Raw genomic sequence first — 27,546 nt, 5'->3', positions numbered from 1 at the left:
TGCTACGATGACTCGGTGGAAATGTAGCAATTCTAACTCTTATAAACCAAAGGCTGAATAAAACACATATTTAGATACTTTAAAAAACATCGGCAACAACTCGTCTGTTACACTGACTTTATGTGGAAAAGGTAACAAAATGGTATATTAGAAGTGGAGACGGACAAGGGAAGCTTATTTTTGCCAAACCACTGCATGATGAAGGCCTTACCCCCACCCCACCCCGATCACTGAGCCATGTTAGTGATGGGTATCATTTGGCCAGACTTCACCTTGCTGGTCAGCCGCGGGTTGGTGAAGGGGCATGGGTGGTCGCCGAGGACCGATTCGGATATTGCTCATCACGAATGTGTGCCATAGCTGAGAATTGAACTCAGGGCACCAGGTTCATAATGCGGTGCCCTTGAGCGCTGTGTCACTGGTCCAACCCATGTATATTGAACTTATTTCGCACCGTACATAGACAACCGTGCTAATCGGAGGTGCGGGGGAAGGACAACAAACTAAGCACAAAAAACAGTTTGAATGAAATGAGTTTTCAATCTAGTTTTAAATAGATATCATATACACTTAATCTTGATTCAGTATAGAGGTTGTCATATACACTGTACGCTAGGATGTGGGGAAGTATGACACTTACTGACACCGACGCAAGCGAAAGCTGCAGGCAGGCGCAGTTTACAAACGTTTCGAATGTGTTTGTGAAGGTACAGTGCATTGGAAAGATTATCCATATTATGCAAGAGACAACGCATTTGTGCGTGTTGCCATGACGTGTGCAGCAACAGCCAGAAACGAGGGGAGAGTGGGAGGGAACCGCATCCTAACTGACTGTCGGACCCAACAGAAACCTGTGGTGGACGTGTGAAAGAGTGGCTGAGTCAATAATGTAACATTGCCGCAAGAGAGTCGCGTGTAGGTGCATATTAGGTCAATATATATTAAAGAAACTGTTTTAACTGCGCGATGGCATCATGGGTTAACTGTGCAATTGTTTTCCAGCCGAGCATATCACGTGTGGGTTTCGTGCAGCCTTCAACAAGGTTTTTGGGTAGCGAGTAAACTTCGTCTTTTTAAAATATTTTTTTACCATTGCCTTTTTCCCCCATTTCAATTCCATCTGTGCTGTCAGCGTCATGCCATGAGAAGCATTCATTCAGAACTCTCACACAGCAGTGCATCAACCCGTGACACAGTAAAAATGGCCCAGAGAAGGTGATGTCACAAAAGTACTTCTGAGACCACTTCGAGTGACCTTTTGTCCACACTATGGGGTGTTCATTGTGTGGCAGTAAAAACGTGGCTTTATAACTGATATTTGGAATCTATCAAAATTAAGTGAACACTGTTTATTATCATGGGTTTTATGCAATCATTGTTGACTGGCCTGAGAACATCAACTCGACAAATTTGACAATCCGGTTTAATCACAGGTGGCTGAACCCAGATTTAAACCCAGGATCTCAGCCAGTGCCAGCGCAGTACTCCAATCACTGACCTGCCTGGCCCCCTCGGTCAGTGAGTATATTTTATCCTGCTCTAGATGTCCTGCTTATTCATAACTCTATCCCTTTCCATGCTCCTATTCACTGCTCAACCCACTCCTAGACCTGGTGGCACAGAATAATAGTTTCCACTTACAATAGCAAACGATGCACAAATATTGTGGCTGGCAGGCAGTCGCAATCTGCGGTCCACTATTTACGATCTCTGGTCATCTCCATCCAATGCGTCCTTCCAAATATTCTAATTTCATCCGACCACCTTATTTTCTGTCTACCTCTCTTCCTCCCCGGCCACTCTCATTGCTTTTGTTATTTCCCCCTGTCCATGGTGCAATATCCGAGTTAGGAAGCCACCAAATTTACTCAGACATGAGTGCAAGCCGTTGCTCGTACATTGTCATTGCTTGAACAGGCGTGCAACTGATGTTGTGTACACCTTCCCAACCATGGGGACCAAACACATTCACGACTTCAGATCTCCAGGGTTGAGGACAATGTGACTTGGCTTCTGGCCAGAAGTCAATGCTGCTGGGTTGAAATGCTTTTAATTTCAATGTGCAGAAGAGAAGCAAAGTCTTCCCAACAGAAAGGCAGTGATCTTCCAAGCTTTAACTAATAAGTCATGTGTCTCTCTGGAGGCTTTGTTTATCAATTTGTTTTAAATCTCAAAACTGCTTTGTCCAGCACTTGCAATATGCATCACCGATTTCAGTTTATAATCGACTGGCAATGAAGAGTGCAGCCACTGCTGTTACCAACTCCTCACCTGTTGTCAGTCAGAAGGTAGTAGCAGTGAGACGTATAATGTTGCATCGGTAAAGGCTGCGCCCCAGGCTGTGGCTCCATGTAAATTGCCACATGGGTGCCCACGGGTAAGAGAGATCAGCCAAACATTCCTGCTCTTATTGTCTTTCCCACTGGTTGTTCCTCCGCACTTTATAGTTGGCCTTGAAATAATGCCCGGGAGAACGGGCCACCAATTTGCTGTGTAAGCAAAAAGCTCCAACCCACCACCTTTTGACTGGGGTTGCACGCAGATTGAATAAACATGTACAGTAACAACTGCAGATTGCCTCGTCTGGGTACCATGCATTTGAATAAGCCATGTTAATAGCAGAAATGCAAGTATGGATTGTGTTTGATATAGGGTTGCCACCCGTACATAATTAGTACGTTTGAAGGTTAAAGTGCAGCCCTGAAATTTCTTGCTACTGCCGCTGGAAGGCACTCCACTACAGGGACCTCTGAAGGTTCGATCTCGATGGAACTTAACCTGATCTTCCACACTGCTCAAATGTATTGGAAGAGGGGGAAGTACCCACACTTTGCCCCACCGCATGCGACATTTCATTCAACTATGTGTAGCATACTCTTTTGTTACTGCTTAGATGGACGGATTTAAGAAATTTGCACCACTCTTTCAACAGCGGTGCCGGGAGAATTAACTAGGGGCGCTACGGTGGCGCTATGCTCTGACATCTGAGCTCACCACTTGCAGCACCACGGTGGTGAGATGTTAATTACCTCGCCTGGTATGCAGGAGGACGTGGGTTCGATCTTGACCCTGACGCGTGCTGTGTATTTGTAGTTTGGGTGCTCTCCCCGTGCTCGTGTGGATTTTCACGGGGTCCTCCTGTTTTCCCCTCCACGTTTAGAAACATGCTTGTAGAGTATTTGGCTGATGTAAATTTCCACATGATAAGCCACTTTGTTGAGCTATCATTTGTAGCCAGATCGCTTCTACAAAAAGAAGCATACGGCTCAGTGCCCCTTAAAGCTTACTTTCGTAACTGAACCGGCGACCATGCAAGCAAGCTACCACACCGTGGCAGCAACCCTATATAGTTAATGATCATCATTATGGACAGCATTTCTTTCAGACGGGTCTCCTCAGCAAAAGCTTTTACTTTTGTTGACTCTTTAAATTACACCGTTGTCCCAAATACCGTACCTATTTGCCACAATATTACAGTAGGACTTTGAAGGTCATTGCCTTTGTGTTCGAGCTCTGCTCGATATTTTAGTTAAATTCAAAGGTGGTAGCAACCGTAGTTGGAACGCCGTGTCCAAATACACGCCCGTCCATGCTTTAAAGATGTACGCACGCACAGCGGTGTTGGAGCAACACATGCGCGTTTCAGTGATCCAGCCTCGCAGTCTGGTGTAAGTGCGAGAAACAACATCGATAATTAAAGGCTACGGCCGATAGCCTTTAACATTTGTTTACGTAAGAACTTGCCCAGCTGGACGGCGAGTTTTACTTGTACGCCTCCTCGTGCCGGGTAAGTTGCCTATTCAAGGCGGCTTGACGGATGCGGAATTTGCCGAGTAAACTCGAGGAACGGTTAACTCCCGGCATCCGCGGTCTGGACCAGATGAGTGGACGTGTTGCTCTTTGATCTTCATCCATCACGGTGGCCTCTCCTGCATCCTCTCGGTTCTAGAGAGAGAATAAAAACCGAGCTGGGTGGCAGTGACGACCATTCACTTTGGCTGAGCAATTGCTGCAACATCATCATTTGTAATAGTTATGCAATTTATTTATCGTCATCCATTGATCTATCTACTGTTTAACCCTTAGGGTTTCGCAACCAATATCATCTATAATGGGTTTTTTTTTGGGTTAGATCGTGTAAATATATAAATGTGTTGTTAAACCCACCACCCGACAGCCAATTAGTAAGGGTTGTCACGTAAACAGAACATGCCAGTTCGTTACTAGTACAGCACACCGGTGTGTTGGAGAGCCAAGCCACAACATTTACAATCTGAGTACGACGTTTCGCCAGTAATTACAACTAGCTTCATCAGGCGACAGCCAGATTTGTGGAGAAGTCCACCTGTTTTGTTCCTTAAATCTATCTACTGCTAGATGAAGGCATCGTTAAACAATCAAGCAGCAGCAATACACCTATGTAAAATGTGTGTTTTATTGAAAATGCACCATTTATTAATAAACAGCGTTTGAGTGAAAAGTGTCCGCCATTTGAGCCTATTGTGGACATGTGGAGTGCTGAATCTATGAGGGTAGTGCAAAGTAACCTGCACACTTCATTCAAGAAAATAGTAAAACAATAGGAAGATGCTAGTAAGAGATGACTGCTGAAAGTTTGTGGAGTGGTTATGACCATGTTTGGCAACCCCTGTGGTGAATTGATGCCACAGTTTCGCAAAGCAGTCTGGGTTTTTTTCCAAGATGACGGCGAATACCGTGTCACGTGCTGTTGGACTGCATCGCTTAATTAAAATGTCTGGTTAAGGAAAATGTCAAACCAGCTGACAATTGCACCTCCGATTATCACGGTTGGCTGAGTATGGTACGAAATAATTTCAACGTACTTTAGCTATGCCGCTCGGTGATGTGTTTGAGTGGTGCGAAAGCTTTAGAAATGAAATTAAGTTGGTAAAGAGTGATGAGGATATGAAAGCAGATGTCCTGAAGTGATTGTGTACCTGTTGTAGATTAATTATATATTTTGAGGATTTTAGGTTTTACAACACCGATGAGATAAATGCATACGTGTATCAGGGGAGACCTTGGAACATAAGGACAGTTTAATTCACTTCACTCTACTTTAAAATGGCAGGTCAATTGAACCACAACTTGTATTCAGAGCTGAGCAACTTTATTCACGATAAAACGAGTGGGGTTTTTTTAAATGTAGATTATCTCTCGTGTTTATTTTCATGTTGTTCTTATGGCCTTACATTGGAACATTCCAACATTCGGCATCGGCTTTAGTGGTGCTGTGATCTGGACCGCGTTTATCTTCAAAAGCATAGCCATGCGAAAACAAAAACAAAAAAAGGGGAAAAGCAAACATCCCAATAATTATACAGTCCTGAAGGCATTATTATTACTACTTCCTAGTTAACGTATGGAAGTTGTGGTGCTATTTTAGACGAAATTATGGATTTCTTAGCAAATAATAACTCTAGCCAATGGAAGCCATCATCGATCCACTGCTGGATGAAGGCCTCTCCAAGCCATCGCTGTAATTAATTACACGTCATTAAACACTAATTCAACGATAAACTTACTTTGGGTAGGAACATCAGTTTAACACATAGGAGGCTTTCGCGACTAATGTCATCCATAATAGAGGTTTTTGGGTTAGATCGCGTCAATATAAAAATATGTCGTTAAAACCCGCCACCACCCGACACAGCCAACTAGTAAGGGTTCTCACGTAAACAGAACGTGCCAATTCGTCACGAGTGTGCTGTACTAGTGACGAATTGGCACGTTCTGTTTACGTGACAACCCTTACTAGTTGGCTGTGTCGGGTGGTGGCGGGTTTTAACGACACATTTATATATTTACGTTATCTTACCCAAAAACCTGTATTATGAGTAGGAACATTTTAACAGTAGGTTTGACGATGCGCTAATTTAACGTTGATTCCTGTTAACGTGTTCTGATTCGTATATATCCCTGTGTAATGGATTCACTCCACTCCAGCAGCCACTGATGGCCCGCTACATTCACCGCAATGATCAAGAAATAATTAATTTCTGACTCGCGACAAATAACTGTATCGCCAGGTTGATGAATCATTTCACTTCGAGTTTGTATACTTTAATGTTGTCAGCGCTTTAACCGGTCGCTGATATAACATCGCGGCGTATTTATAACGCTCAGTGCTACACAATTACACATTATTGGGGCATAATGTCTCAATATATATTTTCCCGGTCCCTGGTCGACTGCGGGACGCACGTGTATAGCAGCCCACAGCGATCGCGATGGGGTATACTGGATGTGGTGTGCCAGGTCCAATTCATATAGTAATATCTAGCTTGAAATAAAGCCATGTACGTGATTCAATATTTGCCCATCACGGGTGGTGGTGCTGCCTGCCAATTGTTTGCACGACAAAAGGACAGCTCTGGGAGATGAGGAAATTCGGGCACTGGTCAGCAGCAGCCAGCCCACCTGTATTTAAATTGAAAAGGCAATGCGAACCACTGATGTAAAAAAAAACAACTCTCCTTGTTTTTTTGCTTCGCCCACTTAGTTTTGTTTTCGATTTGCACGCGACGGAATTGGCGGTCGTCGTCGTCGGCGCGGCCATCCGCAGCCATTGCGAGCGATCTCTGAGTGGCAGCTGTGCCATGTGTATTCAGGTTGTTACCGCGTTTCATTTGGCGTGACGTCCAACGTTTTTCACCACGTGTCGAGTGCTTCTTTCGACAATTGAATATCCAACACGGACAACAACAACAAAATATCCCCATCGGGGATCTACAAAGCCCCCAAACTCTTTTTTGTTTTTGTTTGTATTCACCCACTTAGTTTTGTTTTTGATTTACATGCCAGGGGAATTCGCAGTCCTCGTCGCCCATCGTTAGTCGGCGGCATCCAAGGCCATTGTGCGCGTGTTCCCTGAGCAGTTGTGCCTCGTGTCCAGCGTGGTACAGTAGCTGCTGTGGAACCCCCCGGCTCAGAATAATTGACATAAAATTCCAGCTGGTGGGGAGGAAGTGTGCCCAGCGAGGTTTCCTCCCTGTAACTGCCTGTCAATTTCCTCTGCTTTATGGGCTGTGGCCGGCTTGGCTTTGAGAACTGCAGGAAGGAATGTAAAGTTCCTTAAAACTTCCTTGCCCCGGGCCGTGCCTGACGACAGCACGCTATATGCGTGCATAATGAACCCGTGACGGAATTTTGTGGTCGAAAAAAGGAGGATGTAGAATATTTTGAAAAGGATTCTCACAATGGTTAATAGGCTATTGTGCAAACGTATTTATTTTGTCATCGTCTATTTATTTATTATTATTTTTTTATATTTTACTTTTGAGTCTCGGCGTGCATTATGGTCATTTGTTTTTTGTCACTTGCATATAATAAAATAATTGTGTCGCTTTGTCAGGCCACTGCTGGATGAAGGCCTCCTTGGTCGTACGAGTTTCTATTGCGATACTTCATCATGCTTGTCAGTGAAGGTTTGGCAAATGGGTGGCTCGGTACCAGTTTAGATATCACTCAGCACTGATGTTTGCTAAGCCTGGCATAAAAAAGTGCTAAAACCACTGCACTTCCGTCCCCTCCCCACCACACATATCTGAATAATTCAATAAATAACTAACTAAATAACTAAAACAACAGATAATAAGCGGACAATCTACCACCGACACATATCTCGCTCTCTGCCTGAAAATAAAAGTTTTTGTTACACATCCCATTGGTCACACCGCCTTCTGGTAGCACATCATTTTAGCAACTTTGGTTCATTACAAGCAAAGTCTGGACCGGTTTCGACATTCAGTTTCTCATCAGCAAACCCAGGCATGTTTGTACGAATGATGGTAAACTTCCAGATATTCATAGGCAAGAGAAGGCCCCTTGCCTATAACCAGCATTGGTTAAAGCAAGGATGGACTAACGCTGTAATGACATTCTTCACAACGACGCTAATGGTTATATTGCGAGTTGTTCATAGATTACTCAGAATTTGTGCCGTGCAGTACTTGTCTACGTGGAGGGACGACACGCGGACGACAAAATATTGCGTTTGAGCTGCATACACTTGGAGGTTCTGGTATGAAACACTGACCACCTTCGGTTCATAAAGTTGATGACGGGGACACATTTGAATCATTACATATGCTCACAGAAAAATGTTGGAGCAGTAATTATTTGATTGCTTACGTCTGATTTAATAGTAATATGATGTATGCCAGTTATCAATAAAACATTCTCTTTCATCCATGGTCATTTACTCAAATTACCCTATTATGGTATATTTGTGGCCACTTACAAGGAATAATAACACACTCGCACACACAACACGGTATGGCATGATATGTCCTCGATTATCAAAATAATTATCAAAATAATCGAGGACATACTGTAATATTTTTTTAAGTTCTTGAAAATGATTTAATAAGTTGTGGATAATTAAGTACATATCTAATATGCGTTTTAATGTTGTCGATAATTGAAGATATACTCAATACGTTTGTTAGATATGTTGTCGAAAGTCAAATGTATGTGAATAATCAAACATAGCAACAGATATTATGCCTAAACGTGGCTGAATTTCACCATCACTTATCCGAGTAACACGGACAACAGATTGCATCCATATGTACCCTCGCTTATGATCTAATGGGCAGCTTTCACTGACGATTGTCAAAAACATAAAAGCAGGGGGCCACAGTAGAATGATATCCATGAAATGTGACCCCACTTGCTTTATGTCGCATACCTGACAGATGGCCAGAATTTTATGAAAAGAGGTTTCATACCTGGTTCTAATGAATATATCGGTGGGCTTTTTAGATGTGCATTGGATGTCCCTCTTTGTTTTGTGCTTTGTTAAATACAAAATGCATCTGCGCCATCTCGGCTTTCAGTCTTAAATTTCTAATCAGCAATTACCCGGGGTTGTTTCTACCGGCTTTTTAAAAAATCCAGCTCGCTGTGCAATTCACAGGCGTGGCGGATACAATGTATTATGGGTAAAATGTGTTGGCCACGGATTCATTGTTGTTCTCTCTCTCTCTGCTCAATGTGCCAGCAGCAGCAGTGTGTGTATGCGCGCTAAGTGCAAGCCTCGCTCCGCATCCCAGGTGGTGATGGTGGTGGTAGCCCACTGGGAGGGCCCATCAGCAGCAGAGATTCTATTTGGGCACCTTCCCTCCCACCACCCGCCCCTCTCCCCGCCCCTCTCCCCGCCCCTCACCCCGCCCCTCACCCCGCCTCTCACCCCGCCCTTCACCCCGCCCCTTTCAACTTTTCGACGCCTCGTGAAATGACATGAGACAGAGATGAGGCATCGACGCAATTAAAGAAGAGAAATGTGCTAAACAAGCAGAAGCTTGTGAGACGACAAAAGAGAGACGCACACAAGATAGCGATGGCTTTTTTATGGTTATTATCTTGTTTATTGGCATTTGAGATATTTGACAGAGGTTCTTTGCAAGCCATCTGGCTACCATGAGAGATTCGTTCATGAGGCTATCCACATATACAAACACAGAGACAATTTCAACCGAGAAGATGGATTCTGGCTTAGCAATCATTGGAAGGATATGATAAACCATTTCGGGTCTTAATTGATTGATCACGCTTACGGTGGCTTTCAGAACGCATCCATTATTTTCGTCTCCCCCCTCCTCTTTTCCGAACATAGATGGACTCGTCCATCTGAACAAACTGCCAAATCGCTCTCCGTGGTGCTAACGTAAAAAAATCCGCCACTTTTTTCAAATTTTCTTGCTGTGGTTTTCACACCTGATGATGATTGCTTGTGTTGCAGTCGAAGCGTCGTGAGGATTTTATTGTTTTATATTTTTTATTATTTTATTGTTTTACCTTCTACGTGACTTTACCGAAAGAACCAAGAATATATTTGATGCACTCATATTACGTCATACATCCCGGTCTCCTTCCCCCCGTCGAGCTCGTCGCGACCAGACGCTCTGCGTTGCTTCGTTTCGGCTGAGCCGCCTCCACAAAGCCATTTCCACCAGTGTCTCTTTTTGGCAGTGGATTATTTTGTCCACTTCCGTATCAATATTTCACATTGTGTCTCCTATTTTAAATAGTAGCCCGCCTGCCCCCTCCCAACAGGTGTCCCCACAAAGGTTATGTAAACCCGTCCACGCTGACTGATGTTCATTGCTCACGACCAATATATGTTGTATGTCTATAGCGCCATGAGAACGATTGTTTAAGGGCGCTTTATGAATGATAATAATTATTTGTGTGTACATTAGCATATCCATAAACACCAAGCTGTCTTGATATGGTTTTGTTTACCACATTGGATATGTTTACAGGGAAAATCTGATTACCATTAACATTTATAATGACTATAATTGACTTAAACCTTAAGCTTTATCAATGGTGAATACTGTTTTCCTGATCAAGTTCTGATCGGGGAGCGCGGTGTGAGGGGACATATTTCTCAGAGTTTAGCCTTGGACAGCTCAAGATGAAACGAATCCCTGATGACAACAACAATAAACACAATGTATTACTGTCTTGTGCTCTCAATTGTAACCACATCTCAACACTGCAAAAAGAAAACAAAGCACAAGGTAATAATACGTGCAAAAAAAGGAACGTTTGAAACAATACAACGAAATACCGACACGAGATTGCAACGTTAATCATTCTTGCCTCTTACAAATCACCCCAGAATGTGCTCGATCCTATTAGATCTCAGACGCTACGCAAGGCAGAGAGCATGGATATCTCTTGGGCGACCATACAGAGCTACATGGTGGGCAGCAAAGGACAGTACAGCAAAATACATTGTTGTCCTGTACTTGTATGCTTCCACGTCTACGCTCACCGCCCCCCCCCCTCCAACAATTAACCAACGCAAAATGACCAGGATGGTGAAGTATGGTCAAATAACCCCCAAGCGCCACGTGGTGCGGGAAGGCCCTCATCCAGCAGTGGATTAAGCACGTACTCTTACCTTACAGAAACAAACCCATGTTTATATTCTTAGTTCTTTCGGTAAAGTCACGTTGAAGGGAAACAACAAAATAATAAAATATATATAAAACAGGTGTGTTGGTTTGCAACACACCTGAAGACGACCGTTTGTGTTATGGTCGAAACGTCGTGAGAATTTTTATTGTTTTATATATATTTTATTATTTAGTTGTTTCCCTTCAACGTGACTTTACCGAAAGAACTAAGAATATGAATTACTGCAGTCACGAAAGCTTTAAATCAAAACCCATGTTTGTTTTTGTCACTGACAAACTGAGGGATTGTGTCTGGAAAGTGCGACCGTTTGGTTAGGGACTAGGGAGAAACATGCCCTACATTCACTGTCATCTTCGTATTGTTAATTTGTTTTAGTGAATAGCCGTACCTGTAGTATGCCAACCCATTTACAACCTTCATGATGAATCACTTCTCCAACTGTCACAGGGATACGTATTTTATTATTCTTCTAAATACCGCTTGGTTTCCATATGTGGTCGAACAAAGTGCTTTCTCTGCTTTTTTTAACAAATGCATAAACTTTTTTTTTCTTTTCTCATAGAGTGGTAGCGGTGGGTGGAGGCAGCAGCTTTTCCTTTTCTCTCCATTATTTGAATACTAACGTGCTGTGTATTTGCACCAGTAAGTTTGTCTTTCTGTCTCCCACACTGCGATTATGACCGCCCCCTTCAACTGCGGCACAGGGCTCTATAAAAGTGAGGGGCTTTAGAGACTGCAGCCCGGAACCTCAGGTTTAGAGGGCACAAAAATATGACACTGCTTATTCATTGGTCGATATGTAAGAGTACGGCACTATTATAAAACCTGGAGGTAAGTTGGTAGTTGAAGCCATAGCATAACATTGTTTACCACCACCAGTTTTGTGCAGAAATTCAAATGTTTGTTCGTTTAAACGTCGATATAGCTTCACAATTCATACAGCACATTTAAACACCAGAACTGAAATAGCCAAAGGTAAATAACATCTCTGCAATTAAGAAGGCCTATTGCCTGAAACGTCAACAATTATATTATATTTCTCCTTTCAAGGTAGTGTCATTAATACGTGTGTTATATTATTGTAATGTTGTGTTTCAATAAAAGTGGAATGCTTTTGGTATTGGGCGTGAGTAGTGGGCCCATGAAAAAAACAGCTCACGCCTGGAAACGCACTCCCCCACAATCCTCCTCACCAAACCTGAATCCGACCCTCACTGTGGTCACTGTCTTGCGAGAATTTGCTACGAGTTTACTGCCTGGCCACGTGCTTGGGACAAGGGCCCTCAAGAAATCGCTCCCACTCGAGGCTGTAAACAAAGGATAGTTGCGCCATATAGGGGAGCGCTGGTCTCTTGAAACCACGGCTTAAGCGCAGGTTTTGCAATGCCTCCACTGAACATTTGCCTGGTTGTGAACATAATCTAACAACGGTATGTTCAACCATATTTACATCATTATCAGCCATGATCAATCCACTGCTGGATAGCAACCTCACCATGCTTGTTACCATTGCTCACGTTCAATATCTTTGGGACGTATGTTTGTGTGTTTTAATGAGTTCATGTTGTTGATTTTTTTTAAAAAGCAGGTTCTGGGGAGAAGGGTGGTACAAAAGTTTGGCCCAGTTTCATTTTAGACTTCCACCTATTGTTGTTACCAGTACATTACTAATATTGTTTATAATATATATGCCAACCTATTTGGAAGAGATATCACATTGCAAGAGCCGTCATCTGTTAAATGAAGGAATGCGCGACGTTACAGTGATCGTAATGTTGTCTTTTAATGTCTGCAATAAGATAAACATGCACTATTTATGGTTCTGGATTTAAATGTTAAACTGCTCACGTGTTTATTTGTTCAGACTTGTTTTAAGGTTCATAGCATGGAAACTGTTGTCGAATAGAGGACCATAAAATACCGTGCAACTATTTGTTACTCGCATTTCTTTCTAACTTACTTTTGTGTTTAGTTTGTCGTCCTTCCCCCCGCACCTCCGATTAGCACGGGTGGTTACGTACGGTTCGAAAGAAGTGCAACATTCATACGCACACATACCATGACAACTGTTAATTCTCATGCCAAATAACCTTTTTTCTTACCTCTCAAGCCATGGCAGCTGTTTTTAACTCTCAGTATTACATAATAAATGCAGCCTTCATGTATTATGCAATATACAAACAAATAAAAGGCATGCACATGTTAAAACTACTATTCTGCATATGTAATGACACTGCAAGCCTTTGGAGTGCTTGAATTTCACCGAGTAAAATTTCCAATGTTAAAGTGCCAATTTAAGCCAATTATTTACTGAGAAAAGCCTCAATGAATATTTAAGTCTTTTGAGTTGCTCACAGAGGGGAGACGCTTTTCTATAGGCATGGATCATGTCTACGACAACCATGTATTTTAGATGAATTTTCAAAAAATTCCTAGATCAGGTCTTGATATGAAACGTCGTACTCTAAGAGGAAGCGCGGATCCCCACATATATACATTGGTACAATGGCCCCTTTTGGCGATCATTCGATGAGCGCTCACTTCTGCAAGAGCGCATCTTCAGCGCTAATTCGAGGTTTGCCTCTGAAAAAGTGACGTGCATGGTAATGTGTGACTTCACACAGCGATTACGGTGGCAGGTGGGGTTAAGCCGAGAGTTAGTACAAGCAGAGTCAACAACAACAACAAAGACGCATTTGTCATCACAACTGTGGCCTTGAACTAAAAATTACACGTAATCGGTGTCGTTTTTTGGCAATGTCCCTCTTCAGTGCACACGTGCTGTAACTGACAAATGTCTCGAATTTGTTGTTGATTGTGCGACCACTGCCAAACTAATTACTTGGCATCGCCAAATAATTAGTTTCAGTTAGTACCGTACTTGGATGGGCGATTTATCCGAGTACCAACCGCACTTAACCCCACTTCGTCTCCACGACCCGACGAGATCGGGCAGATTCAGGGTCATTTGGTCAGAGGCTCCGTGCTAACGCAATGAAGCCAACCGCGGGGGTCAGTTACCTCTGCTCGCGCCAAGACCGACCCGACTTTGCCGTGATGAAGGTGTGGGCCCGCCGGTTAGATATTTATTTTCACCTTTTACAGCTTTGTGGTCGCAGAACTGAATGCCACTAAATTATGTACAGCACCGAATAAAATGAAATAAAAGCTGACATGTTTGTTCTGCTCAGTCATCGGTGACCGAGCTATGGCCACGAGACCTCTCCTGCCTCTACACTTTGCACGTGAGAAACATTTTCACAGCAGCAGAACAACCTGTTTTGTTTGCTTTTTCTTTTAAAACCAAGGATTACAGATGTGCTGGGCCGACTGCTTTGCGAGGAGCATTAGCTTCCTAAACTGCCCCAGCCACCAACTCGTATTTATTTCCATCACCCCCTTTTTTTTTTGCAATTCATTTCTCAGTGTTCGTTTTTCTCGAGACGCTCCATATCGCACGCCACTTACGTCACGGCGTTGTGGGGCTTTTGTTTGTGTTGCTGTGGTATCCGATGTATGAATAACGCATACTTTTGCTTTTGTTAATTCGGTGCCATTTTACTGGGCACAATGCTGGGGTGGGGGTGGGGAGAACCGCTTGACTTCAATAACCAACTGCAACGGCGAACATAGTCGTAAAGTGCTGTACATATCGTATTTTAACAGCTGGCTAATACAATGCCTTGCATTCATTTTAGGCAGGAAAATGTACGTATGGATGTTGAACTTCTTACGCACCGTACACAGCCGAACCGTGCTAATTGGAGGTGTGGGGGAAAGACAGCAAACTAAACACAAAAGGAAGTTCTAAATAAATGAATTTTCAATCTAGACTTAAGAGTGCACAGCTCCAGTGGCTTCCGAATAAAATGTAACTCGAAATACGTTTGATTAATGTGCGGTAGAAAAACGGCTAAAGAATGTATGAACACTTAAAACAAAACAAACATTTGTTGTTAGGATAAACCAAAAATATCGTTTTGGCTGAGGCACACTCTTCCACTGTAGCGCCCCTGGTGGATATATTGGCCAGTGTCGTTTCCAGTGTAATTAGATTCCTGTATGGGTTATCAATGCAAAACAAACTTAACACGTTCGACAATAACACTGCTTTAAAAATGAAAATATATAATCGGTGATGTTTCAGGCAATGTCCCTTCTGCATGGCACATGGATGGAGAGGCCAGACAGATGGAGTAGATCATAAGAGTTGGTGACTGCCCTTTAAGAATCAGAAAATGTATTTATACTGCAGGAATCCGACGAGCTATAAAGTTATTTTTCACATATGTCCAGTCGGGTCGGGTAAGAATACACCATGGGGCCAGATAAGAATGACATTTTTCTAAATCCTGATGAACCGTTGTTTTTTTAATTGGCACTTGAATAATTATGCTCTTGGTATCTACTCAGTAACAGACACACCCATCAATAATCAAAACGTGTAAACTCATACAAGATAAAGTCGTATTATACAGTAAAACCATGGATTGCGAGCATAATTCGTTCCGGAAACGTGTTTGTAATCCAAAGCACTCGTATATCAAAGCACTCGATTATCAGTTCTGATCACGTGACGCTCGGTAGACAAAGCGTATACGTACTACTCGTATTGCAAGACCCTCGCTCGTTATCAAATTAATATTTACTTAACATTTTTGCTGATCTTGCAAAACACTCGCAGACCAAGTTACTCGCAATCCAAGGTTTTACTGTAGTAATATTTTAAACTGTTTCTGGCACATTGCGTTATGGGTGAACCTGCTAAGGAAACCATCATCACGAGGATAAATCTCTGACTGAGTGCATCAAACTTATGAGGCATAATCTATTTTGTGACGGGTTATTGCCCAAACCACCACCTATTATATATCTGTACCTCAAGACAGTGTTATTGATGAACGTGTTTGAGTATTTTTGTTATTTGTGCTTGTGCACCATTAAATTAATTGTTTTTAATACAGTACGGTACTGGAGTCATACAGTATCGCAAGCCATGATCTATCTACTGCTGCATTAATGTCTCCCCATGCCATTGCCATCTCTCAGGGCCCTGTAATACACCAATCCACAGAGCTTCTGCAACCGAGCTGATTTCATCACTCCATCTCTGTGGTTCTGTCCTCACACCAATGTTTATTTTACGTGGCTCCATGTACAGCATAATATTATCAATCTTATGCAACTATACTATCGTATGAGAGCGTGGTGGCGCAGTGGGCTGTGATCTTTAAATCCAGTAACCTGAGTTCGATTCCTGGGCATGCCTAAACACCAGTGGGTGAGTGATATCTGAACCGGTCCTGGTCACCCTCTCTTCACCAGCCCAAACTGACCAGCGTGGTGAAGTATGGTCAAACAACTTCCACGATCGACAGATTATGTGGATTTTCTCTTCCAGCAGTGAATTGAAAAATAATAGATTTGTGTAAATGGTTGTGCTCATTTACAGTATCTCATTAATTATAATAAATATAAATATTGAAATATGTATTATTATATTACAATAAAACAATTATGTTATATACAAAGCAAAGGTGTAAAAAAAATAGTAAACGACATTTCATTTACCTTCGTGGTGAATTGTGCCATGTTTGAGACAAAGTCTAGTCAAATGTGGAATAAAACTTACCATCTTTCTCACGTAGCCAACCGCGCTAATCGGAGGTATGTACAATACAGTATGTGTATATATACAGTATATATATAATCATGGATGGCGCATAGTTTATAAGTAATACAAATAAAATACATTTTAAAAAAGGGCAGACACTCTAATAGAGAAATAACAAAGTAGGTTTTGAATTATACGTGACAGAGGCGTTGCAGGTTATACAGAATTTCCCATAATGAGAAACAGCATATGTTAGTCCTATGAGTGTTTAGCGGAAACCTGAAACTGGGGTCACCCTGAACAGGTTTCACGATAGGTCAAAGGGGCCAAACCTGTAGAGTGAAAACAATGTTTTATTTATCTAATAACAGAATGACTGAATGAAAATAAAGCTATTGCTGCCATATAAAAAAAATATGAAGGCTTTTTGAGGTCTGTTTCAGTTTAGTGTACATATTTAAACGATTGCATGCTCCTCTTTGTCGGTGATCCGTTGAGTTTCTTTTGAGTCTTTACAAGAAGACGGAGGGGAGGGGGTGGGCGAGAGAACCCCCCCCCCATCCAAGCACCTTCCTTCCCCCCCGCTATTGACAATCCACTCTCTTTAGCTAACGTATGGTAGTTATGAATAAAATGCGTGCTTGCTTAGCTCGTGCATAAAGAATCCCAAAGGTTGCCGTGGGTCCTGTGGCTGCACGATAAGGTAGAAATATGATGTCTCCCAGAGGAGATGTAGCCGTAGCTAACAGCTTTTACTTAGCATCTCCTTTGCAGTTAATTGGGGAGATTCATTCTGCGAGGGAGGCTGACCGCTTGCTCCTTCTGGTGCCGGCTAGAAGGGCAGCGTATTCATATATCACGGATCAGTTACTGTCAGAGATGGTCCCTGGTGGACACAAAGAGGGCTTTCTGCCTGTTATTTAATTGAGTGCAACGGTTATTCTAGATCTCACGAGTGCCATAGGTGCTTTTATGTCATATTTTATTTTACCTCAAAAGAGAGAATAAAAAAAGAAATACAAAAAGAGGATAATAACTATCACGTTTCAGACGCCGTCACCAGCACCCAGGCTGCATTGCAAGCTGTTGCCCGCTGCGGGTACGGATAACGTGGATGAAGGCGCCGCCTTGCAATTGCCCGCCCATGGAAACTCTGGCAGAAGGGCCTCGACGAGAGGGGAGCTCTAGAAAGTTCCACTAGAGGGTATTTTGGCTTAAACCTCCTCTTCCATGCTGGCCAGCAATCTTGAAAGTTGTGAAAGCACCCCCAAACTTTACCACACGTGACCTGCCGATCGACTAAGTGTGGTGTGTACCTATTTATACTGCTGGATAAACCTTGTGCGGTGAGATTTAAGAAACTTGCAACATTTCTTCAACGCCTGTGGTAGGCCATGGAATCAAACGGGCAACTTCTGCATTGCAAGTCGAGTGTGTGCTAACAATGACACAAAAGCAACATCCTTGGCATGCGTATTGAGATACATTTTTTTTTACAACTTAAGCAGAGCTGCCTCTTCTACATTCACAGATATTGCGAAAACTGTTTTGTGGACACTTAAGAAATCGCAGACGAGTTTTTCTTTGCGTGACCTTGGTACTGTTTACAGGAGGGGGCATGCAAGGACCCAGGGAGGCCACGACAGAGAGTCAGTGCTAAACCAACTTTAAACAAAAGTTAACGGCTATAAAAGAAATGAGAAACGATACGATCCGTCTTCTTGTCTATCATACATTCTGGTATCACCCTCGCCCGCTGGGTATTTAAGGAAAGTCTGCAACGCCCATCGATTAATTGTACTAATTTTAGCATTTTGTTCAGTACCCCCGACAAAGATTGCAGACAGTTTGCATATCGAATGAGACACCTAAATAAAGAGAGACATCTTCGGCATATGAAGGGTAATGGGTGCGAATTGTTAATGAAAACAGCCACTGGTGTTAAATTCTGTACCAACATGTTTTGGCTAGACCAAGAAATGTCGAATAGGGGAGGGGCTGAGCGAGCATTCAGCATGGGGGGGGACTACCCCCCCCCCTGTGACACAGCCCTGAGACCTTGCCTCCTGGAAGGTAGCGGAATGATCCATTGATTCATTTGTTTAATATCGATGCTTGAGCTCAACATACATGCGTTGAATTGTTCTCGTCTGGTTGCAAAGAAATAAAAGAGCCTGACAGTGCACGTGTAAGAACGAGTCTGTGTTTTTGGATTCGAACGTTGCATGCAACGCCACCTGCAGCCACTAGAGGCGCTGCTATTCATCGCAGTGTTAAAAAAAGAAATTCGACCCAATATCTACGGCATTAAAACAATCCCGTCAAAATATGAAAAAAAACGTGTTTTAACTTAGCTACATTTCAGCTTTGAGAATAAAAATGAAACATCGGTTTGACTGTCATGTGATGAACGTAAATATGTAGCAGGACATATTGGAAAGTGTGTCCCCCCTAGTATGGATAACAGAGGTCACTTGAATGGATCTCAGAGGTGGTTTAATGATGTTTGCTTCTGCTGATCATTTAATCGCATGGGACGATGCGCCTGCTTGCAGGAACAGCAAGAGTTATGAATGGACGCCTAGTCTCGTGACACGATGCCAATAGCACAATAATTGAAATGAAATTCGGGGAAGAAGGCCAAAACAATTATGAGAGAAATAATCAAACTCTTGAATTATATCGCGACCAAGAATCACAACAATTAATCTAATCACTATGGGGCGGGGGGGGGGGCATTACTCTACCCTTATCTCCTAGCTTGCCTGTGACTAAATCACCTGGAAATCGCTAGACCTCATCAGATCTCACAAGCTAAGCATGGTTAAGCCTGGATAGTGTCTGGACGGATGACCACCGTGCACACACGCGCTGAGCAGTCACGTGGTGGTGGGCAGCGGAGCACAGTTGCAACGAAATGTATTGTTGCATTGTGCTTCTACGTGTTCACATCTCCGTGTCTCTCTACCTTCACCATCCCGCAATGACGGTGGAAGGATGGTCAAATGACTCCCACGCTCTGCACAGCCGTTGCCAGGCCCGGTCTCATCCAGCAGTGGATCGACAAAAACGGCGGTGCATGTGGTGTGGCTTCTCACCTTCTCCCGCCTACGCCTGGTTTACCCTGACGACGTTATGGATTTTGCGCGTGGATGTAATGTTCTCCTTGATGTATGGTTAGGCGTTAAATAAATAAATATAGAAAATAATTTGGTTAACGTCAGTGGTTTTCACACCAAAAAAATGCGACGTCTCGGAATGTAACGATATTGGTTTAGCAAGCTTTAAAGTCGGACTCAAATATTGTTGTGCATATGTTAGGTCCCAGAAGCACGGTCGTGCTGTAGGGTTCTGTCGTTTTGTCGATGTTTTTAATGTGTTACCAGCTGAACATTTTAAATTATAACTCGTGGCACATCGGGCAAGGCTTTGTGAATGCGGTGGAGTGCTACGTGTGGTGAAGAAGGCTTTTTTTTTGCGAGGACATGATAACGCAAGCACCGATATTCCAGAGCAATTTTCAGTTAAACTTCTCCTTCAAACACAGGGGCACGGCATGTGTATTGCAAAGAGGATTAGTGTATAAGGGCCAGAAGGATACACCGCTAATATGTTACTTTCATAAAGAAGGGCACTCGACTGCAAAACAAAACGCAAGCTGAGGTCCTGATGGAAACGTTTCATATTGCCACTCGAGCCTCCAGCTACCCCCATGTGTCATGACCAGGCCAGAGAATAGTTGCGAGAGTTATTGTCGCACGCAAAACACCAAAGGTTCCCCGTAGAGATGTATTCAGGATCTTGGGGCAAGTGCTGTTGGCGAGCACCTCATGGAGGCCGGCACGGTACACGAGGGGGTGGGTGGCCAACACCACGCCCGGCCGCCTTTGTCTCCCTGGTGGCAATGTTTACACACCGCACCAGGTACTTATTTTAGGCTGAGTCGACCTAGGGGAGGCCCAGGACCGGTTCTGATCATCGTTACTGGTGTTGGCCGTGAGCGGGAATTGAACTCGGCTCACCGGGTTCATAGCGCAGCGTGCTAACCGCTACACTACCGCTCCCCTACACTAACATATTGTCACATGCACACGCACACACGCACGCACACACACGCACACACACGCACACAAAGTTCAGTAGTTGGCTTTCATCTCAATGCTAACTTATTTTACTCCCCGAACATATCCAACGAGCGCGATATTTTAGTTCGAGCGAGTGTCGAGCCAGGAGTCCTAGCCGGGTCATAACACAATTTGAAAATTTCCCATTGTCTCCATTTAATGTTGATGAACGATATCTGCTAGCCATTTCCCGTGACTGACGACATGAGGGGGTCACAAGAGCATGGATTTTCGCCTGTAATTTTTACACACAAGACTGAAGGGAAAATAATGTAATAACAAGCATGTCAGCTTTAATGATTTTTCCCATCTTCTATTTGCTCAGGGCTGAGGTCTGCAGGGCAGCCCATGTCCTAGGGCAGACCACCACTGTCCATCTCCAGATTGATTATATCATTATTAAGGCCGAAGCCTTGTAAAGTGAAGAGAGTTTTGATTGGGAAAAAAGGCAGACAACGTCTACAATACCAGTAAATGTTTATTTATTTAACGACCCATGCATTTATTTACCTGCTTAGCTGGCCTAACCGACACAAATTACCGCAAACCGTGACGTTTTTTTATTTTATTTTATTTCCGTAGCGGTCACGAGACCCACTCGGCGACACGCAGCCACTCAGCGTTCCCTTCATCAATCAGTGCGTATGATTGATAATGTATGATTTCACAAGTTCCTGACAAATAGCTTCAAGTCGTTACAGGGGTAACCAGAATTATTGACAGCTGAGTCTCCCCCCCCCCAACCGACAGCGGCCGCCACCAGACTACCCCGGTCCGTCCGTCCACCCAGACCCCTCCGCTCCCCTCCAGCACAGCGCCCATTCGTGGATTCTCGCCCTCTGCAGCAATAATGGGGGGGGGGATCCCAGTAGTGTCTGGCAACAATATGCATTATAGATAATTTGAGGAGGTGCGGTTTGAAAATTATATATATATTTTTACAGGATATGACTCAAGTAAGATTGCACACATATATTTATACAGGATGGCACGTGTTTTCTAAGAGGTCGCCTGGGCTGTTTGTTCCACACCCCCTCTCTCTCCTTCCAATGCTGAAAAATACTTGGGCAATACAAGTATCATGGGAACGCGTATTGATCCGAGTAATACTGTTTCCACTGTGTGCTATTGCTGCTCGTTACAAATTATTTATAGTACGCCTGGCTTGCATATAAAGATGCTGTGTTAATAAAATGAACATTGGCCGTAGCAATAAAGTATGTTTTAACAGCTTATAAGATAGGTTAATGTGAGGTCAATCGCACTCTTAGGATGGTGACTGATGTTTGCTTAGCTATGTCTCTTTTTATCTGTGATTTTTTAATTGTTTTAGACATTTATTAAGTCGGATAACAAACAGCTGTTTTCTATAACTTGATCTTGTATATTCATCATTCTGCTGTGGGTGGTGAAATTGTGAGCGGGGGTGGGGGGGGGAACAAACCACAAAATTCTAATTTTTCAGGCAATCGTCAAGAATAATAACGGAACGGTCAACCAAGGAATGGAACGAGTTCGAGCTCACGGCTCCCCCGGAGGAGATGGAGTGATGAAATCGGTCTGTGTTCCGGCGCGAGGCGGATCGTCACATCACGGCATTGTGAGCAGCGGCGCTGGCTTGGTTTGGGTGAAACGTCACCATTGCCCCTAATTACTTTTTGCATGCCAAGTAACGTCTTCTATGTCTGATGCCACATTCTACATGTTTCCCCCCGACCCCCAAACCAGCACGTCTCTGTGCAGGTGCTGGGTGGATTATTACATCCCGGGCAACACACTGAGCGGGGGTTCATCTCTGCGCAGGATCTTGGGACCACAATGGCTGAGATCACTCCCGTGCAAGTCGGGGGTCTGGCACTACATTTTGCATAATTGTTGCCCGGTGCCTAACGAGATGCACTTAGCTCGCATGTGCACGGTGTCACGCACACACGCGTGCAATGTGCAATGTGCTGCACTCCACCCCCTCCACACACTCCACACCTGGGAGCTTCTGTGTAACTGATAAAGGTGTACGTGAGATTTTGCAGTGCTCATCTGTTGAGATGTTTTTTATTACATTGTTTTTTTTAACTCTAAACTCTGGAGGCGTGCAAGGAATGGGACGCATCCAAGAGGGTTGCCCACAGAGGAGATGGAGCAATGAAATCGATCCATGCGCGAGTGCTGTGTGCAAACGATTGCATCGCAAGATCACGAGTGATGGTGGCAGTTTGGGGAGGTACTCATCCAGCAGTGGATTGACCATGCCTGATGATGATTCACAGTGTGTCATGCAGTGTCTTGAACTGGTATATACTATTTATTTTATAATGTAAGGTAAATTTGAGTACAGCCCTTTGACAATCTTGCCGAATGAAGGCCTCCTATATTGTGTCGGTCACAGGGCGTCGTGTGAGCATATTTCACCATTACTTGTCATAGCGGGTTGGTGAACTGGAAAGGCTATTCCCCGTTCAGATATAATTTGATGCTAATGTTAGCCATGGCCAGAAATTGAACGCAGGTCATCAAGTTCATACTGCAGTGTGCTAACCACTGCACCACCACTCTCCCCCTTTCCGCCCCCCCCCCCGACTCAAACATATTCATATTTGCCTAAAGTTAAATCACAATAGATGCATCCATCCAATATTGTTAGACCTTGGAAGCGAATCGGGCTCGAGCCTGGTGAGTACTTGTATGAGAAGCTACGTGAGAATACCAAGGGTGGTATGCTCGGCCTGTAAGTTGACCGAGAAATGGCAGTAGAGCATTGGTTTCTCAAATCAATCTGTTCGGAGCTTCGAATTTGATCCATTCGTATGCATGGGTTTTCTATGAGCACTCCGGTTTTCTTTCTCGTGATGGCAAATCTCCATGAATCGAATTGGCCCGAGACCCCAATGCAGGACCCTCCTGGGAAGTGTCTCGAGCCTCAGTTGGAGGTATTCCCGAGTAACGGAAGAGCATCGTTGTGATGATATTATTTTCCGCATAAATGCTGCTTGCTCATGAAGCTGCTCTTTGTTGCTGTCGCTAAAGCAAAGGGAATGTTCGTCAAAAGTGTTTGTGAAGTAACAGTCGGTGAATAGGCCCCGTTCAATGCCATCGGATCAACTCACATTCATTTTACGCTCACAAAGATGCATCCACAGAAGCAACTGCACCTGCCTTCTATGTGCTCTGAAAACTACAAAAGCATCGATTTTCATTTTTTGTTTTGGGGTGACATTTATGTATTTTTCAGCCATCTTTTTATACTTAATGATTTTTTTTGTTCTCCATCTCACAATTCCTTTTTTTTATTAATGATCGGATAAAGTGACATTTGAGTTGGGTATCACAAAGCTTTTTATTGACCGAGTCATTTGAATGGCATCGGAAAAAATCATTACTTGGACATGCCAGCGAACTAGACGGGGAACATATACATTTCGTTTTGGCCCACAGGCCGCCAGCGTGACTCCGTACCCAACGCTTGCGCTCAGGAGCCCTTTTCTGGCCGTGGTATATTGTGACAGAGGCAAAATTACCCACGAAACAAAAGCAAGAGACCGCACCTTCATCACTGCGTCCTGAGCAACGTGAATGTTATCACTTTTGCTATGAGAGCACCGGTGTCGGTGCATTTAAAAGAAGTACATTTACAAAGTTACATTGGCAGTCCGTTAGTTTTCATGCCTTGCCAGGATTGTTCGTTTATCTTCCTGCAAGTCCCCCCTTTGTTATCCACAGCAAATTCCATAATTGGAAAATGTTCCTCGCTGAACGTTGAAAGTATTCTGTCCGTTACAGACATTGCACACTGACGGGTTTCTAATAGCCGCCTTTGAGTTGTTCATCTTGCTCAGTGAGGAACTCTGCCAGAATGGGAATGGAAAGAGTATGTACACCGATTTGCCGCAGCAGACTTGATCGGGGTAGTTTACTGGTTGTCCTTCTCTGGGCGGCAGGGTGACACAGTGCTTCGCAGCAGGAATGGCCTGGGTTCGACCCGGGCACCTTTCTGTATGTAATTTGTATGTTCTTACCCCTATCCTGCATAGTGTGAGTGAGTGAATGAGGTTTGTACATTCTGCCCCTTTTCTACATGGGGTTTCTCCAGGTTCTTTGCTTTCTTACTGTAGCTGAAAAACCCCATGAAAGGTAACTGATATTGGCCAAACTTTCCAATCCTGAGAACGTATCTGAAAATTATTCCATTGTTATTTCACATAACAACATCGTCCCCAACCTGCAAACATTTGGCAGGATCCTCCTGAAAACGAGTCCCAAGACTCAGTCAAGCCTTCCTGGGGAAACAAGTTTAACAATTTTAAATAATAATCCTCCATGAAATACTCTTTGCCATTTCTATCGCCAAACATTTTGAGTAGGGCGCTTGTGCGCGCGCGTGTGTTTGCGTGTGTGTGTATATATATAGGTTGTACACATAAGCAGTTTGGGTAATTCACGCGCTGCACTGGTGATTGAAAACTGTCATAAATCCCTCGGCGTTTCACAAATCCTCGGCAGCATTAATCCCCCAAACTGTTTTGTACTTCCATTCTATTTTGTTTATCTGCCAACGTTAGATTATATGATTACATATGAAAGCGAAGATCATGCCATTTCCCAGATGAACTGCGTAACCCGAGTCTGCTTTGAAGCTTTGCGCACATTGATCTTTAGCCGTGCCCATTATAGACATGCACATCATAATCTGTCTTGTTACAAAAAGCCCCGCACACTTCAATCGACTTCACACAGCTTGATAAATACCAAACTAGCTGTGACCGGGCCTAATAGGGTACCATAGAAAAGGCGTCTCCCGAGAACTGGTGCAATGGACTGTTTTGGAAAATAAAGTATCGGCAGTTGGGCCCTGTGACTTGAAGTGGGTTATTGAGCAATTACAGCTCCGAAATCATAGGTCGTAACGTATGATGTGTCGTTACTGATTGCCAAATGTCATTAAATATTTACAACGAAGAAATCATTACTTACTTTCTCCCGCAGATATTTCATATTTTTAATTTACCGGAGAAATGATCGGCTGTCAGTGGCCGTGATGATTGCGTGGAGTTGTATTGCCACGGGCAGAGCGGCGAAATAATATTTTAGCTACAAATAAACATGGGGGTATCGATTCGGCAGCTTTATGCATATGTGCACGTCTCAACAACAAATATTTTATGAAGAGTGAGCATTTGTTTTGCCGGGGTCGTGCCGGGGTCAACGCGGTGGCGGGAGCCCCGACCGGTTCGCGCGACAGAGCCGCGGGGAGGCCGCCCGGAGTCACGGGAAGGAGGGAGGGGGTGGAAAAACCCTTTCCTTTACACTATCACATTATCTATCTGCGTGTAAAATGTTGTAATTGCGCGCAATTAGCATTCAAACATATCACTTGACATTAAGTGCATATTTATATAATTGTGCTAATGCGCGGTAATTTCAGCTCAATTGAGCGCTCAGTATGAATCTTTTCTGTCTTCCCCCCCCCCCTTTCTTGCGGATTTAAACAATTATTGGGCACTGATCATACGAACTGTGAAATACTATCCGCGCCTGTTATTAAAACACATTAGCGGAGTATTGAGAGGAAACTGTTTTCTCAATTTTATTTCAACAGAGAATGAGGCTCCGTTAACGGTGCGACGAAAAGCAGTTTGCGCTAAGCCGAACAACTGGGAGTCACGTTTCTGCCTTAACTAGCAGAAAGGGTGAAGTAAAAAGCTTCGCGACTGCTGACCAGCGGCCAAACGGGTCACGGCCTATCCGCGATCACCGCAGCTGCAACTGTTAATACCCCAAAGGCAATTAAAAACTCTTGGAGCGGTGGACTTTGTAAGCTGTAGAATAAACTTTTCGAAGCAAAACACAGCCTTCGTCTTTGCCAATACTCAACTGACAAAAGTAAATGTAAAAGTTGTATGGGGGGGGGGGAGTTACCGTTAGTATCATGTCCGCTGTATGTAGTTGTTGGACTGAGAATAGATGTCAAAGTGATGTTATTTTTAGTGAGCACAGCACGGTGCTGTTAAAAGCCCACCTCACTTCACTCCGCGGCAGCCTCGGAGTCCAAAGTTGATGGTGTCCAGACACCCTACCTGAAGGGCCTTTTATGCACAGCAAATGATCTCTGTAACCAAATGCACATTGTGCGAGCAACTCGGCTGCGGAGGGAGATTCCTGGACGTGAAAATTCGCTGCCTGCGTTCATTTGCGAACCCGCCCGCAGCATCCCTCGGTGCGCCTTCCTCGCGCTCTACTATCAAGTCGAGCTGTCTACATAACTCATCTTTGCGGCCCGCGCACATGCACGGGTTAACGAGCTGAAAGTTCGTTCTTTGACAACGCAACATCTTTCCGTAATTTTTTTTTTGCCTTCCTCGTGTCCCTCACTTAACCCCACCACCCTCACCCCGCCTCCGTCTTCTCTCCCCCCACCCCCACCCCCCACCCACCCACCGTCCTGATTTTTCAAACGTGACTTTGTCCCGTGCCGTGGGCAGGTGGGCTTCACTGCTCCCTCGGACGCCTTCAAGAGCTGCCGATCAATTTGTCGGCTGCTTCAAATTCGCCGGGGAGAGCTGGCACGGGCGCATTGCCTGCGGAGCGCAGATGTTTCCCATGCTCCCCCAGCTGTTGGCCCGCTCCGCCACAACCGTGTGTGGGTCGACCGAAACCCGCTCCGCACGAGCTGTCCTCAGCGAGCGGGTTAAAAGGGCCTTGTTCTGTTTTCTGTCAGAGCTCACAGCTGCACTGCCGAGACCCGACTTGTCATTTCTGAACCTGCCCGTTATTTCAGAGATATGTACAGACCTTTGTCGGTCCTCTGCTGGTCGAACGCCTTCCCACGTGACGTGCCGCTCGGGTGTTGAACTTCTGGGG

The 27,546-nt window shown here is 44.1% G+C and overlaps 2 long non-coding RNA genes across 2 annotated transcripts in view; one reads left to right on the top strand and one right to left on the bottom strand.

Moving 5' to 3' along the window:
- LOC142929124 (uncharacterized) overlaps positions 1–26,647 on the top strand; it is a 31,506-nt gene extending 4,859 nt beyond the window's left edge. Inside the window, exons 2-3 of the long non-coding RNA XR_012945280.1 lie at positions 22,157–22,291; positions 22,420–26,647. This is a non-coding gene — a long non-coding RNA (uncharacterized LOC142929124). The remainder of the gene's footprint in view (positions 1–22,156; positions 22,292–22,419) is intronic.
- On the bottom strand, positions 735–27,546 carry LOC142929125 (uncharacterized). Its single transcript, XR_012945281.1, has 3 exons — positions 27,478–27,546; positions 5,214–5,274; positions 735–3,945 (listed from the first exon to the last, which is right to left on the bottom strand). It is a non-coding gene; the product is annotated as an uncharacterized LOC142929125 (long non-coding RNA).

The sequence above is a fragment of the Petromyzon marinus genome, chromosome 25, assembly GCF_048934315.1.
Source record: "Petromyzon marinus isolate PM22_M1 ecotype Great Lakes invasive population chromosome 25, UKy_Petmar_22M1.pri1.0, whole genome shotgun sequence".
Lineage (NCBI taxonomy): Eukaryota > Metazoa > Chordata > Hyperoartia > Petromyzontiformes > Petromyzontidae > Petromyzon > Petromyzon marinus.
The sequence above is the reverse complement of the archived record's forward strand: the minus strand, read 5'-3'. Positions and strand labels throughout refer to the sequence as shown.